General features: G+C 48.3%; 1 protein-coding gene and 1 long non-coding RNA gene across 2 annotated transcripts in view; one reads left to right on the top strand and one right to left on the bottom strand.

The window, feature by feature from the left end:
• The window catches only part of LOC144178183 (uncharacterized), a 209049-nt gene that overhangs the window by 79710 nt on the left and 114010 nt on the right, over positions 1-15329 (bottom strand). The gene's annotated exons all lie outside the window — the stretch shown is intronic.
• LOC144180263 (uncharacterized) lies at positions 706-8650 on the top strand. The gene is made up of 2 exons (XR_013324356.1): positions 706-1298; positions 7931-8650. It is a non-coding gene; the product is annotated as an uncharacterized LOC144180263 (long non-coding RNA).

The raw sequence follows: 15329 nt of genomic DNA on the forward strand, positions 1-15329 counted from the left end.
AGGGTGCACCCCTGCAAGCAGGGTCTTGTGCGGGGAGCAACCTTTGGTACTAAAGGGTACGTTATACTTGGGGTTGTTTGTTCTCGGGTTTTATATTTTAACACGAAAGTGCTTTATGTCGGTATACACCAAGATTGGACTTACGTCATATCCCTCACGGAAATGACGCCAGCATACCTTTGCCGAAGCGACCCGTCAGCAGGACGTCGCTCACCAAGCACACCCACAAGACAGCCGCCGACCCGAAAATAATGCTCAGCCGCAGATTTCGCTGCATATTTCACTTTCGTGTTTTACCGCATCCTTTGACAGAGGAATCAACCACTATTTTTTTACTACATCCCCGTAAGGGCATCGAACTACTGAGGGGCTAACCTTGTGCACTAATATACTCATCGTGGCGCTGTCTGTCATTAACTACGAAACAAAAATGTCAAATAATGAACTGGGGAGCTGGTGCTCTGTATCGGTTCAACAGCGATGATCCATCGTTTGTCAAGGGTACTGATCTGGCCAACTGTCCTTTGCTAGATTCGTTTATCAGTAGATAGCGATAGCAGAGCGGAGAACCGGTCTCGCTACAGGGCAAGCGGTACACGCCAGTGAGCGCGCGCAGAGGCGGTGAGACTGGCTGTGCGCAGGCGCACGCCCATCGGCCGTGTATCGGCACGTTACCGGACGGGTTCTCCACTCTGCTGTAACTACTTGTTGCTGATGAACGAAACAGTCGCATTGTGGCAGTATCCTTGAACACGTTATTACAGTATTTCACTACAGCAGGGACGTTTATTTTATGTCCTGCTACAACTGCTGAACTGCTGCCGCCCTGCTGTTCTCTTGGCGTAATATGTACGTTCGGAAGGCTTATACCAAGAGTCTCCAAAGCTTATAATTTTGTTAGGGAGGAGCCCTCAGCTGGCACGCAGCTCTTGCTTGTGTGTGCACGCAGTGAACGCTGTGAGATGCGTCCACCGTGCGACGGATCACTCTTCCGGCTGATGAACGGGCGCTGCAGTTGCTCGCTTTCATTCGCACTAAGGTTGCCGCATTTCCGCTGCTCAACGTGCCTTTTCTCTCTCGTGGCGATGCATATTTCAAGCAGAAGGGACTGCGTGCTCGTCGGAACGCTCCCGGATAGACGTCGGCGCCCTTGTCATGCTTGCCTCGTCGGCCGCCGTCAAGAGGCGCTACATTACTCTCGCCAAGGGCTCGTCGAAAACTCTTGTCTGCGTCGCCTTCGGGGTAAACTTTTCGAGCCGTGCGCAACCAGGCTGCAACGACGCCCTGCCGGGTTCCAGGTGAGAACGGTGAACGGCGGGAGAGTGAGCGGGTAACAAAGTTAAGGCGACGGTTGTTGCTGCCCCGGGAGCTCTGTGTTCGCCGGGCCAGGCGACTCTGTTTCCTTTCGTACACGCCCTAATGAGTCCCCCGAAACCGTGCGCCTTTTTTCTCTCAACGGGCGTGGTTCGGCTGAGTGGTGAGAACTTCGAGCCCTCGAGGACCGTCACTCTCGGAGCTACTGTAGGTTCTTGTCCTTTACAGCGACGTCCTCGCTTTGCTTGCTTTTTTCAATCCGTTTCGTTGTTGTTTTGGGGAGGGCTTATAAAACCTTCATCCCTACGTATTTGGGCTTTTTTTTGCGTGAAAAACAAGTTCCCATCAATTTATGCTACTTTGTACTCCGCATCTTTCTGACTATCCGATCCCTGCCTAATGGTGTGACACGTAAGGACGACGGTCCCAGCAAAAGGAATCGGTTGGCAAGATCTTTTCTTCGAACTTGTTCACTGTGCTTTTGTCTTGCAGGAAGGCCGAGTTAGTTTACCCAGTCCTAACAAGCCCCTAAAGTGTGACTTAGTTTACACAGGACAAGAATGAAGAAGCAAATGAGTTTGTAGAAAGTTCAAAATATCAGTGGATTTTAGGAAAAAAAGGTTGCAGTGAATGTCGTTTTAAAACGCAGTTTCAGCCATTTAAAGCCTTCGTTGTGCAGAATGCAAAGATTCAACATCACAATCGGGTGTATGTGCGTTTATCGGTCCTATGCAAAGCTCCATCATCATCATCATCATCAGCAGCAGCAGCAGCCTACTCAGGTTATAGGGAAGTATTCTAGTTCACTATACTCAGGTCCACTGCAGGACGAAGGCCTCGCCCATTGACTTCCAACCACCCCTGTCCTGCGCTTCTCGAGTGCACTGTTGGCTACCGAATTTCCCTATTTCATCCCTCCATCGCGTTACTGGCCTTCCCCTTCTTCTGTACCCATCTCTTGGTGCACCCTTTCTGTCACCCTAATTGTCCACCGGTTGTCGGTTCGTCTCACTGCAAGGCCAGCCCAAGTCCATTTTTTTCTTTACTGCAACTATGATATCATGTACTCGAGTTTGTTCCCTTATCCAGGTTGCTCGTTTCCTGTCCCTCAGTGATGCCCCTATCATTATTCGTTCCACGGCCTGTTGAGTCGATCTAAGTTTGCGTTCCAGTTGTTTAGTCAAGTTTCAGCTCCGTGTGTCATTACCGGCAGTATGCACTGGTTGTAGAATTTTTCGTTTGTGTGATAGTGGCAGCTAACTTTTCATTATTTGGGAGTGCTTGTCGAGTGCACCCCGGTCCATACCTATTTTGCGCCGGATTTCTTTCTCCTAAAGAATCCAGGCTGCGACCTATGCGGCAAAAAAACTCAAGATGGTTTTGTTTTGTAGAACACTTATGATCACGCCTTAATACTCCTTTTGAGCAAAAGTGAAGACAGCGAAACGTTGTACACGATTTTTTTGTGCTGATCAGCCCATAGCAGCCAAAAAAAAAAAAAAAAAATGAAGCCAGTGGTGCAGTTGTTATGGAGAAATAATGTATGTACGTTATTACACTTTATTGAAGTTGGATAAAAGTAATGAAAATAATTTGGAAACCAATACCTAATTAGATAAACAATGCGAGAATAGTTAAACCAGCACTAACGACGAAGTAAGAAAAAAATGGTCGCCATCCCACCCTGCGAAAGGGGATGCCCAGCGAAGCTGGTGTCAACCGCTACAATGGCTGATGTTGGAGTGTATGAAGTGTTTCTCGTTGTCTCGGCGGGCTCGTCGCTTGCGCTCGGCTTCTCTGGCGACAAGCGCTGGGTCCTGCCTAACCTCACTCATGCGCTCGGCGTCTTGGGAAAGAGCTGCTCTATTTAGTGACACTAGTCCTTCCTAGCCTCCAAACATAATCTGCAGAGATAATCCTTATCAGGAACACATGGTGGGAGTCCCATTATGAAAATAAAATCGCGCTACAAGGACGGGACGACAGAAGAAGACACACCACACCGTGCAGACTAACAAACTGAGCTCATTTCCACGCACATATATACTACCATCAAGTAGACACGTAGAACCAAGAGAAGTTTAAAATACAAAATTAAAATCACACTCACAAAAATAATAAATAATAATAATAATAATGAAAATTAAAACGCACACTTTCACCATAACACATGCCGTCTCAACCAGATTAAACACCATCAAGAAACGCGATTTTTTTGCCCAACAACGATATTGAAGCAACACTAATGCAAACACCCCCGCTCGCGCAATTTCACGTGCGCGCGCGGGGTGGTTGTTTTTTTATTATTTATTAAAATATTATTTATTACTTTTTTGCGTGTAATTTTAATTTTGTATTTTAAACTTCTCTTGGTTCCACGTGTCTACTTGATAGTAGTATATATGCGCGTGGAAATCAACTCAGTTTGTTAGTCTGCGCTGTGTGGTGTGTCTCCTTCTGTCGTCCCGTCCTTAGCGCGATTTTATTTCCATCGTGTCAGACCAACTAGCCCGTCAGAATGCTTTGAGGGAGTCCCATTGTTTACAGGCGCGTTATCATCCACAACGCGGCTTCGATGCTTGTTTGTGGTTTCTTTTTAAACGAATACTGAGCTCTGTGCTGCATTCCTGGTTAGCCTGACGCATGCGCTTGACGTCTCAAGCGAGAACTGCCAGGGTTTTTTGTTTACGACACGAAGTTTTCCGACCAACTAGAAACTAAGAGCTTCGCTGTAAAAATGAGCTCACTTAAAACACGGGTTACCTTCATGAAACGACCCTCTATAAACTCTTTGTACGCGTAGAGGCAGGGGGCAGGGTTAATGAGGCAGGGTTAATGGTGATGAAAGGAACGAAACGTCAATAAATTCCGGACTCCATCACACTTCTCGCGTCACAGCTGCCACGGTGTAGGGCACGTACCAATACAGCGCTATCTGGCGTACGCTGTAGCTACGTGCTCGTCTCCCTGCAAGCCTTGACGTCCGCTGAGATTGTCCACCGACGCTTTCTGTCACAGAGCTGGGTAATGATAGCTACTATTTAATGTACAAACATGCACTTGTCGCAAAGATAACAGTAAACGTTCAGCCACATTATTGAAACGGACGGCTGCCAGACTCCCCGCCCCACTGATTTCGGGGAATGGACATCACCCACGTTATTATCGCCGATAAATCGCGCGTGTCGCTCCGGCGATGCACAAAGGGGCGTGTCTTAACTCCAGGCGTGGTGCGTCTCGTCGTGTTGGCTCGGGGCGTTCCTTCAATTCCCGACTATTTTTCTTTTGATGGCATCTCGTTACAGGCAAATACTAATCTGATATTTAGTCCGCGTGACACGCCCAGCTCCTTATCTTCACCATTATATTACCCATATACCACGAATTAATGTACTTATTTTAATCAGCGTATGTGTGGCTGCTCTAATGACGGCAGTAAGAAGTGCTGAGTACCAAACTTTCCAACGATACCAAAGTTTCTTACCCAGCAGCCATAACCCAATATAACTTTTTGAGCCAGTTTTACTTTATCAGTCTTCTTCTATAACCTGTGAGCAAGAAAATGGCTTTTTGCTTTCGTTCAGGTAATAAATTCACAGTATGTTCTTGAAAGTACAGGAAAAAAACGCACGGTGCAAGGATCTCATTCGTAAAGTAACTTTCCACGGATAGCGTGAACGCTGCTAATGTGGAGGCTTATACCACCCTCCCCCCCCTCCCCCCCCCCCTCCCCATTTTTTTTATTGCACAGCGAAGCTTAGAAGTTCGAAAGTTTTGAGCGAATTTCTCAATACCCCCAAATTAAAATAATGCGCCTACGATCTTTTGGCCTGCAGATTAATAGTGGACAAATTTTGTATCCTTTGCGCATCCAAGCAACAACAAACAAAGGCGACGTTAGTTAGAATTAGAGAGTATTCCTAAACTGGCGTTCGCACGTGCTCGCTTGGTTTCAGAGGACGCCACTAAGTAGGCGCGAGCTGACATTTCACCGCTTTCGAATGGCATTTAAATTCATCACGAATGTTCGCAAATTAGGTACCCTTTGTTTTGCCGATATAGGGGTTTAAAGGGCGGCCGCTCGTCCTGTTGTCTGTCTTTTTTTTTTTTTGGAAAGCGAACGATTGTGATCTTTCCGGGACTGGGGCGTGTTTTCCGAACGTGGATCAGGAATCCAAACCGGCGCCAGACAAGCACTCTGTCGAAACGGTGGGGGACGTAGTGGAGGGGCTGTATTTTCGCGTGGGTCGGTCCGAACGTGACTTACGTGCCTACTTCCATCGCACCCACGGATCGCTGCGGTGGGAGGAGCAGTTGCGGCTAAACGAGTCAACAAACGCCCTGCGGCCACTCCCAGGCGTGGTCGGGCTTGGGTGTTTCTTTCAGCGTGCGGCGCAGCCTCTTATCCCCTTATCTATTCTTCTTTGCTGGCAGCGCCTGTAGGAATAGACTGTTTGAACAATTGGAAGCAGTAGACTGAGGTTGAAGCTTTTTTTATCTTTTTTTTTGCAGGCTTTGCATATAACAAAAAGAAAGGGGCTTTGATCCCGCTTTATTACTCCGAAGGGTGAACGAAATGTGAAGGGATATCTCCGTTTGTGTGCGTGTTTTTTTTTAAGTTCCGGAAAGAAGGACTGGCTTATGGAATTATTTCTAGTGGTGCTTTTTAGGCAACGTAAATGAACAAATAATGAAATTGAACGTACGTGTCGCTGGAGGCGGAAAGCGAAAGCGCCCGTGTGTTCGAGATTTCGGCGCACGTTAAAGACCCCACGTGGTCAAAATCAATCCGGAGGCCTCCGCACTACGGCGTGCCTCATCGCCTGCGTAGCGTCGGCACGTTAAAACCTTATAATCAATCAATCAATGAACGTACGTAGCTGCTCACGGCCGCCGCGATTGCTACGGACGGCTGTAACAGTACTGCTACTTCCGGAATATTAGACGAACGTTATGTTAAAAATGGCAGAACCAGCACGTTTCTCTTTCAAATCTGATTGGCGCAGCGGTGATGGAAAGGATATGAACAAAACGAAAGCCTTTAAGTTGGCCAGATAACAGTCATAGTGGCTTGCTTCGCTCTTTTGGAAAATGTGGGGTAAAAACAGACTAATTTCGTGTAAGGAATTATTATCGATTTTGTTTCAACAGAAACTGACCAAGCGAAGCTGTCACTGTTGACCCATATTTACTGTGCGTGATAGCCCTTAATTGTCTTCTGGCGAATTATCTCGGGTGTTGCTTGATACACCAGCAAAAAATATTCAAACGAACGTTCATAACACGTTCACTGGAACGTGGGTGCGTAATACATATGCTAAAGTTACTTCTTGAAATGTCAAATTCCCAAGACGTTGAAATACGCTTGAATAAAAAAGAAAACCGTGACGAACAAGGTTACAATTTGAATGCCGGCACGGCATGATAGTTCCCAAGTAAAGTGTTTCGGCCACAATTTTCAAAACGGAGCTGCAGCGCCATTTTATGCGGTAGTGGGTTTAGGCGCCATTTTTGGTGTGGAATTCGATCCCGCGCTCAGCGCAGCCTGGTGTGGGGAACGTGAGCAGGGCGCGGACGTAAGCGACCGCGCGCTGCTCGAGACATTAACAGTCGCGACTATCAAGAGCGACGTCACCAACACCCCCCAAAAGAAGACATCTACTGTGTCGTCCCGATAAGAAAAACGAAGATCACAAGACGTTGTGTGGCCGATGTTGCAGCTGTTCAATCTCTCGGAATCTCTTCACACGGGTGTTTTCGCTTTTCGCCTCCATCGAAAAAGCTGCCACTGCGCCCAGGGTTGAACTCCCGTCCCTATAGGCTCAGCAGCCCAACGCCTTAGCCCCTGAGCCACTGAGGCGGGTGGAGAAACGTTGCCGGCTCGTAATTTCAGCCTTCTCTAGTAACGCATATTACGGAGCACCCGTTTTGCGCACTCGGCTCACTGGCGGAAGCTGATTCGCAATCCGAGGAACCGACGACTTCGAGCTTCAAGGGCGCAGGAACGTCCGCGGTGTTGCTGCCGTTCCCGGTCGTTGTTGCATGGTTTAATTCCTAAAGCATTGCCTAACGCTCACCAGCTTCATGCTCCTCGCCAGTCATCGCCGTGACCCGCCCTGCACACACTTGAGGCGCGGCGTGACGAGCGCGATTAGGAATCCGCTGGTAAGTGGCGACCTGGTGCGCGGGAAAATGAGCGGACTGGGTGACCACATTTTCGGGATGCAAAGCAGCCGAATGAGTAGACAGCAAAGTGTAACGACACGCCGCCTGCCTTCCCTCGAGGCGAGTAGCACCGGGCACGGCCGGGCTGGAGGAGCGGCGGGCGCGCACTTTCATGCGCGCTCGCCGCTCCTCCTGTCCGGCCGTGCACCGGGACACCTCAGCCGCGAGGGAAAGCCATCCAAAGGGAGGCGCGGTGAAGCCACGATACCTATTTTCGTGTGGGGCGTGCAGTGTGTGCTATACGCTAGTCTTCGTTTGCGAGTGGCGAATTCAGCCGGGGTGTGGATTGTTTTGCGTATCAACACTGTCGCATCCTGTGCTTGCGTGAATTCCTTTCAAATAGCAAATGGTGCTGTTTCTATCTGTATCCTTTTTGGTCTCGTTCTTAAAGCACCGCTACTGCAGTCGGAGTCCTAGACGCCGATTCGCTCTTGCGAGCCCCAAGGCGAGGTCACCCGGACGCGGCGCCACTGTCGTGAGTCGAGCACAATCCTTTAATATAGTCGCAAGTCAGGGGCAACTTAAAGACGAGAGAATTTAATTTCGCGCCGCGAAACGGCCGAATCGGGGAGCGCCCAGCACAAGGAGCAGCGGCCTCAAATGAAGAAGCCAGATAAGGGAAGAGCCCGATCCGCTAGTGCCGCGGAGTCACGGCGAGAGTATGTAAGCAGGGGGAAGGCAGCCGGAGGAGGGAGATCCAGGGACAAGGTTCCTGGACGGCCAAGCTAGCGGTGACGCGGCCAGTGCACCGACGTCGCTTCGCAAGCCTGGGCTCCAGTCTCCTCGACGCCTCGGCGGCCCCTGCAGCGGCGTCGAGCCATGGTCCTCCGCTACGACGGCCCCCACAATGGCAACGCTCCCGAATGCGGGTCCTGCTTCCTGTGGTTCCCAGCTGCCACCGCAGATTCTGCCCACAAGCCTCCGACACGTCAGCCTCCACGTCTTAGGTAGGCCTTGTGAACTCTCGTCCGAGGACATTGTAGTTTTTTCTAGGGGACAAGTGTTAGAAGTGAGTGTAGATAATTTAGTGTAGACTGTTTGGAAGGTTGTTGTCAGGTTAGGTGGATTGGTTTGCTGTGTTTTGTGTGTATACGTGTGCGCTGCCTTTAGGATAAATGTCTTTTTCGTTAAGCCTGCCGCTGTTTCCTGTTTCCTTCTTTGCCGGTCGAGACGAGTCATATAGGCACGTGGGTAGCAGAGCGGAGAGCATCGGGTTGTGTCCTATGCTAAGTGAGCGAATATCGCCGAAAGTCCAGCGTTTTCACCGTGAACGCTAATGAAATTACTCTCGCTCGTACCCACGCGTATGGCAGCATATAAAAAGGACGAACGAAAGGCTTAACGAATTTTTTGTTGTAATAAAAAACAGGTAGAACTAGAATGAATTTTCTTTCATAGAGCCCCTATCTGGTTTTTATGAAAATAATAACACGCAGTACCGGCATCTCAGAATAGAAGAAAGTGTGGGAGGTAATATCTGTGGCTGTCCCTCAACATGTCGCTGCCCCCCCCCCCCCCTCCCCCTAAGACTGAAAGAAAGCTGCTGGCCAGCCTATGCTACTAGCGCGCGAAGAACGTAATCCACTGAGGCGCATAACAAGTGAAACGAATACAAAAAAAAAAAATCCCGTTAAATGCTATAGGTCGCTAAAATGTCAACAAGAACGTTTTAATTATGGTTTGAAAGCTATTCCTGATTAGTGCAATATCCCACGGAACATAAGAAGTTAATGTCCGAGTTGCACACCGGAAACGCCTTTTTTACCGCAGAATAAATGTTTGACACTCAGGTTACCCACCCAAGAAACACGTATCAATACCGTTCTACTGAGCGTCAACAGTTTTGTTATTTTTATTTAGTCGGTTCCTAGAAATTCAGAAATTGCAGGTAGCTGCGTTCACTTTTTTTTGAGAAACGTAATTAAGTAAACTGATACACGGAAGAGGGGCCGACAGCATCCGTAACCGCATGAATAGGATCATTTCAGTTTTCCCCTTTCAAGCAAACACCGTCGATGAACTTATATTTTTGCTAATGCGTTATCATCCTCGTCCGTTGAATTCGCCGCTCCTGCTCAAAAAGTATTTTAACATTATTGTTCTCTTTTATCACTCCCTGTCCACGTGCTTTGGGTTATCAAACCTGCGACGTTCCTGCCGAATGTATGGTTCATCCAAAAGACTGCTTTATCCCAGCAACAATCACAATCTTCAAAAGTAGCAATCTAGCTATGAAATAAACACACGAAATAGCGGTGAGTTGCCGGCCACTTTCTCGCCGCGTCATTGCGACCTCACAGGAACTTGTTTGCGCAACGGGTGGCCGCCGATCTGAGCCACCGCTAGGAAGCGCGGCTGCAATTTCAGTTGCGCGTCTAGTTCCGTTTGATTGCATTGCTCGAGTACTACTGCATAGTCAGCACATTGATAATGGTGTTTTTAGTGCTCCCCGTGTTACGCAACCATTGTCGTTGTGTAGTCCGAAAAATGAAATATTCTCAGTATTTCTTATTTTTTGTCGCCCCAGAAGAAAACCACTTGCGGGGCGCTGGAAAGAAGTTGCGAGAATTACCAAAGCCTCATCATCATCACCATCATCGTCATCAGACCCCCAAGTGAAGGGCTCTCCCATCGACCACTCCGTCCCCCCATCGAGTAATTGGCCTTCCCCTCTAGACTCCGTCTCTCGGTACCCACTCTGTCACCCTGATAGTCCACCGATCGCCATTTCGCCGAACTACGTCGCCAGCACAAGTAGATTTCTTTGTCTTTATTTGAACTGCGATATCTTATACTCTAGTTTGTTCTCTGATCCAGGAAGCTCGCTTCCTGTCTGTAAGTGTTACTCCGATCATTATTTGTTCAATGGCCCCTCCAGCCGACCTAAGTTTGCTTTCAGGGTTTTTAGTGAGGCGCCAAGTTTCTGCTCCATATGTCATCACCGGCAGGACGCATTGGCTGTATATTCTCCTTTTCAGTGATACACGTTGCTTACTTTTCATTATTAGGGTGTCCTTGCCGAGTGCACCCTGGCCCATACCTAACTGCACCGGATATATTTCTCGTCATGGGATCAGCACAGACGACCTGACCGAGGTAGTTATTTTATTTTACTCGTTCTTGCGTTTCTTTACATATGCGGAACAGTGCGCTTTCGGCATGTTTATTCATCATTACCTTAGATTTATTCATAAGTATATGTAGCCCCACAGCCTAGTTCTTTCAAAAACGTCAACGGTCATTTTGTCTTCACGGCCCCTGTTTTCTGCTATCCTGTTTCATGTTGTTAGCAACTGTCTGCTCTTCGCCAATTTTTTTGGCCAATGGGTATTGCTTCCTGTCTAACCATTTCCACACGGTACGGCGTCGTTGTGATCTTCGAACCAAAGTCAAGCTATGTACGTACATAGTTTTTATGTTCTTGCGAGCACGCATGCGCCCCCTTAAGTGTGAGTAGTGGTATTGACGGGGGGCTAGAGATAACGTCCTCTTATCCAGAAACCTTGAAGAAGGGTGAAATGACAGTTACGGACCGTGTCACGAGTGTTTGTTTATGTGTTTATGTGTGTGTGAGGGAGAGAAGTAGAGCGAGAGTGAGGAGAGAGAGAGAGAGGGAGTCTATGTGAGGAAACTACGTTCGAGATCGCGTGCATGTGTCACACATATCCCACCTGCTAAACTCCTCCAAACAGGGGTTAGCCCTGCAATTGTTCAGCCAGAGGAGCATTCACAGCCGCAAAAGCGAGACAATAAAAAACGAAATCCGTTGACAAAAAAATAACGATATCCTTACTGCTTCTATGGTGCTGGTTGTGTTAGGTGAGACAGCAGCCCTAAGAGCCGACCGAACATGCTATGTCAAACAAATCTCGGCGCTGCACGTATAACGAAACGTTGTCATTAACTCTTATTTCCCCAACAGAATTTTTGTGGTTAGTTCAGAAGGCAACACGGTTTATTTGGATCTATACTGATGCGAATGATAAATGTTTCGTGATCCATTTAACCATTTGCATATCTCGGTGTTTCAAAATTGTGGTTTACGTTTCAGTGATCGAAAAAAAGCGACGTCTCTGACAGGGTGCTACGCATTATCCCGACGAGGCAGTTAAACATAGAAGGCTATTCCTTTGGTGGCTAGCCAAGAAATGCTATTTCTAGACGTTTATACTTATACAGCTCCTTTTCGCATCTGCGAATGACCCGCCAAGAATGACGGTTTGGGGTGAGTCTACAAGGCTGTATTTCCTCCATCTTTCGGACGGCTGGGTGAGAACGAGCTGTCCGACTGGTCCCCTCGCGGAATGCCTACACGATTCTGAATTCCGTTCGGAGAGCCGTAGGCACTCAGCCAAGTTTGACAGCGAGTACTTAGACGTGGCCACGTTAAAGAGCTCGCTCTCGCATCGTAAATGCGACTGGGCAGCTCTGGAGAATTGCAGCACAGCTCGCGGGGGGCTCTTGTCGGGTGAGTGGACTTTCTCTGACCCGACGCATAATTAGCGCGGAGATTTGGACGCCACGCGGTGCTCGCCTGGGAACAGGAAGGGGGCAAGCACCGGACGAAATTTCGGCACGCTCGCACGCTTGACGCTGCGGCAGTGACCGGCGCGTATTTGATGCACCCGACCATCTGAGCCTCATTCTACTTAATATTCAAATTTAATGTTCCCGATGTTGTGGTTTTACTTTTTATCTCAATGTTTCGATATCCTTCGACCTCACTCCACCGAGGCCGAGGCCCCGTCTGGCGACGCAAGCAGCGTCATTTGCAGGTCTGACGACTGCGGCAACCCGCACATATGTTGTCCGCGCCTTCCGTTGTGGCGGGCTGTGAGAACTTTATGGGCGGTGATTTATAGGCGGAATATAGGTTAAATTAAATGACTCGTCGTGTGGAGATGAGACCTAAACATTACGGCCTAGTAAGCACAGCAACACGGGAAGCACGAGCTCGACAAATTCATCTGTGCGCAGGACTTCGAAATGGCAAAAGAATGCGGTGACAATGCAGGCTGCTTGTATTGCCATCCCTGTCCAAGTTGGGGTATTTTAATCGTTCGCCTTCAAAAAGGATATTAATTCTGGATTTATTTTTGCCGGTCCTACTACTATATGGAAAATGTGTGTATGCAGGAGCCTGTGCGTAAGAGCCGGGTTACGAGTGTAGCTGGGCCCGGCTAATTTTGTAGGATTGGCCCGCACTTGGTCAGTGGACAAGGCCAGGCAACTTGGGCAGAGAAGAAGAAAGCCACAGCCGTGGAAAAGGAGAGAGCTCTATTAAGTGCATCCTTTTTGACGCATTGCGCATCGCTGCATGGGCTAAATCTGTTGGCTTCTTCCTCCCAGCCGATTTTCTCGTCTACTCATTGAGCACCCCAGACTTCGGCTAGGGGCGCTCTGCGAGCACAGCTAACAAGAACAACGCAGTTGGCTGGCAGCACCTGTGACGCCAACGCAGGCTTGTTCTCTCGGAGCTTTGCGTCTGCAAGGCGAGTGGCCGCGTGGCACTGGCATGTGATCGTTCCTTCTCGTTTTCTGTCGCGTCGCTTTGCCGATGCGCTGTGCGTTAGTTAGCATTACAAGCGCCGTCTTGTTGCGTCGGCGTAGTCACAGAGCTTGCACGGAAAAAATGAGGCCGGCCCACATCGGTACACAATGCAAGTGTGTGCGGCCCTGTGGACGAGAGTCTCTGATGTCCCATTTTGTTCGCCTGATTATTTCTTCCCGTTTATTTTTCCTCTGTGAGAGCACGAGTGACTCGTCTGCGAAAACAGGGAGATGGGGCGGTAGGCTGCAGGAATGGAAGAGGCAAGCGAAAGCCGAAGGGGGAGGTGGAAATGATGTGCCGGGGAAGCCACGGAGGAGCTCGCGGTGGAGCGTGAGAGAAGAGAGGAAGCGTTACCCGGGCCGCTCGAGGTCATAGCGGACAAAGCTCAGAAGCAATTAAACATTTGGGAAATCAGAGCAAGCCATCCTCATTCACCCTACCGTGAGAACAGAAGCTCACACGGAGCGCTGGAGACTGCAGATTCGAGGCCACGCCGAGGACACGCGGCCACCACGTGCACACCGGCCGTCGGGAGTGCACCACAGCATGCACGGGGTAAAAGAAACGGGCAAATGGCACGGGCTAAACATGTTCTGGAGATTTGCGCGACTGCGTTCACCAAGTAAAGCGCCACTGCAGCTATTCTTTCAATTTTACTCTATTTGAGGGCGATACTTGGTAAGTTGAGTGAAGGAGCCTGAAATACTAAACTACAACGATCAACCCAACATTCAATCGCTACGCGGTTACCTTTTTGCCCCTGCAACAGCCATCTATGAGTCAACTTTCTTCACTCCAAGCACTTTGTTTATGTATCCGTACACTATTGTCTATATAAGCTGTGTTTTCTACCCCAACGCTGAAAATGGTTCTTTATCTCATCAATAGGTTATTTTGGTATCATTACTATAGCGTATACGCTACCGGCGGCGGGTACCGAGACCCTATTGCGCATGCGCGCAGGCACGGCGAGGCGGGCACTGGAACGAATGCGCACATGCCCAGTCGGGACCCGGTACCCGCCGCCGGTAGCGTAGCGTAGGCTAGCCGCAATCCTAAATATCTCTATTGACTCCCCCCCCCACCCTTCCCCCCTCTTAAAATCTTAAGTTCCTTTATTTGGTAGATGACTGTGTCATTTTCGCGACACAACTGCCGATATTGAGATTAGCCTATTACAGTCCGACATTAATGCTATCGCTAATTGGTCTAAAGAATGATTACTGAACTTAACACTAGCAAATTACTACGATGAGTATTTCCCGAACCAACACTTGTTCGCCACTTCTTGTTTTAACGGTGTAGAATTAGGATCACTGACATCGCCCAAATACCTTGACATGCACATCACCACTAATTTCACCTGAAACTTTCACACCAGACTTATAATCAAAAATGACCGCATGTAGGATGCTTACGTCGTAACTAGTTTTAAACGCCATCCTCTATAGATTACTGCTCTGCAAAGCACCAGTGGGTTCGAAAGTAGTTCAAAATAATTTTGCTATATTTATTATGTGCTACCATAATTGAACCATGGCTGTCTAGCGTTCTATCCTTGTCGATGCACCGCGAAATCTCCCGGTTAACTTTTTTCATAACCTTTGTTATCCTCCCGCTCGGCGCAAGCAATTTGCCTCTAAGCCTGATTACCGTCGTACGGACAACTACAGACTTGGAATCAGCGTTGGCAACCTTGAGCCTTTTCTTCCCTCGTCTTTGTTTTCCCCGCTCTAGTCGTCGAGGGAATCAATCACCTTCTCGTCGAGGGAATCAATCACCTTCTCGTCGAGGGAATCAATCACCTTCCTTCGGACACTGCGCTTACCATCGATAACCAGCCCTTCGCAAATATTTTGCTAAAGTTGTATAAACAGGAACTTTCCAATGTTTATTTTCCCCTTTGAGGTGCGCATTTATGTTACGGTTTAGTTACGTTGTGTTATCACAATATGTGCACCTCGTCAGCTTTATAATCATCGTCACTGCGTTAATCTGGCCAGGCAAGCCAGGCACCTTGGTACGGCTTACATCGCCAGTTTAATTGAAAATCGTTCTCTCTCTCTCTCTCAGCTAATATTCTACTGTATTTTCTTATTTCTTTTGTTCGTTCGGTTGTAATTTAACACCACTTAGCTCTCTAACGGCTTTGGCTGGGAGGTTATAATAAATAAATAAATAAATAAATAAATAAATAAATAAATAAATAAATAAATAAATAAATAAATAAATAAATAAA

This window comes from Haemaphysalis longicornis, unplaced genomic scaffold (assembly GCF_048455015.1).
Source record: "Haemaphysalis longicornis isolate Haplotype H1 unplaced genomic scaffold, Haemaphysalis longicornis Haplotype H1 scaffold_4, whole genome shotgun sequence".
NCBI lineage: Eukaryota > Metazoa > Arthropoda > Arachnida > Ixodida > Ixodidae > Haemaphysalis > Haemaphysalis longicornis.